Source organism: Silurus aristotelis (genome assembly GCF_946808225.1).
Source record: "Silurus aristotelis genome assembly, contig: scaffold_207, whole genome shotgun sequence".
NCBI classification, from domain to species: Eukaryota; Metazoa; Chordata; class Actinopteri; order Siluriformes; family Siluridae; genus Silurus; species Silurus aristotelis.
In genome coordinates this window covers 17,501-19,359 of record NW_028149021.1, presented here as the reverse complement: position 1 = coordinate 19,359, position 1,859 = coordinate 17,501, and positions in this window count along the sequence as shown.

Below are 1,859 nucleotides of genomic sequence, written 5' to 3'. Positions count from 1 at the left end.
CAAGTCTCTTCTGCTTGTTGTTCTTCTTTGCTGTAATTTGACCGTGAAGGTCTGAGTCACACAGTCTCCTCTGAACAATGGATGTTAGAATAATCTAATAAACGAATCTTCTGCAGCAGAGGTAGCTCTTGGTCTTGGTTTTCATGGGATGTTCCTCATGAGAGCCTGTTTCAACATAGCGTTTGATGGTTTTGGAGATATTGAAAGTTCTTGAGATGTTTGGAATTGATGGTGCTTCATTTCTTAAAGTAATGATGGATCATCTCTCTTTTCTGAACTGCGTGTTTCTTCCCATAATCTGGATCTGTACAGTAGTTGTAGTAGCACTAATAGTGATCTTGACTCTGTACTCACACTTTCCTCTGCACAACACAACTGAAGCTCTAAAGCACATTAAGGAGGTGACAAATGTCACAAATGAACTATTGATAAAACACACGTGTGACCTGGAACCCATTCCAGGTGACGACCTCGTGATTCTGATGAGAAAACACCAGGAGTTTAGTAGTCACCATTACATACACTATTATACAACATTACACACACAATTACACACACCCTTACACACACCTCACACATCCTTACCCACACCTCACACACCCTTACCCACACCTTACACACACCTCACACACCTCACACACTCTTACACACACCTCACACACCCTTACCCACACCTCACACACCCTTACACACACTTCACACACCCTTACACACACCCTTACACACACCTCACACACCCTTACACACACCTCCCACACCCTTACACACACCTCACACACCCTTACCACACCTCACACCATTACACACACCATTAAACACACTCTGTGTATTGTACACACCATTACACACACCCTGTGTAGTGTACACACTATTAAACACACACTGTGTAGTGTACACACCATTACACACACCATTAAACACATCCTGTGTAGTGTGGTCACCATTACACACATTATTACACACACCATTACACACACCCTGTGTAGTGTAGACACAATTACACACATTATTACACACACCATTAAACACACCCTGTGTAGTGTACACACCATTACACACACCATTAAACACACTCTGTGTAGTGTACACACCATTACACACACCATTAAACACACTCTGTGTAGTGTACACACCATTACACACACCATTAAACACACCCTGTGTAGTGTACACACCATTACACACACCATTAAACACACTCTGTGTAGTGTACACACCATTACGCACACCATTAAACACATCATGTGTAGTGTAGACACAATTACACACACCATTAAACACATCCTGTGTAGTGTAGACACAATTACACACATTATTACACACACCATTAAACACACCCTGTGTAGTGTACACACCATTACACACACCATTAAACACACTCTGTGTATTGTACACACCATTACACACACCCTGTGTAGTGTACACACTATTAAACACACACTGTGTAGTGTACACACCATTACACACACCATTAAACACATCCTGTGTAGTGTGGTCACCATTACACACATTATTACACACACCATTACACACACCCTGTGTAGTGTAGACACAATTACACACATTATTACACACACCATTGAACACACCCTGTGTAGTGTACACACCATTAAACACACTCTGTGTAGTGTACACACCATTACACACACCATTAAACACATCCTGTGTAGTGTAGACACAATTACACACACCATTAAACACATCCTGTGTAGTGTAGACACAATTACACACAATATTACACACACCATTAAACACACCCTGTGTAGTGTACACACCATTACACACACCATTAAACACACTCTGTGTATTGTACACACCATTACACACACCCTGTGTAGTGTACACACTATTAAACACAC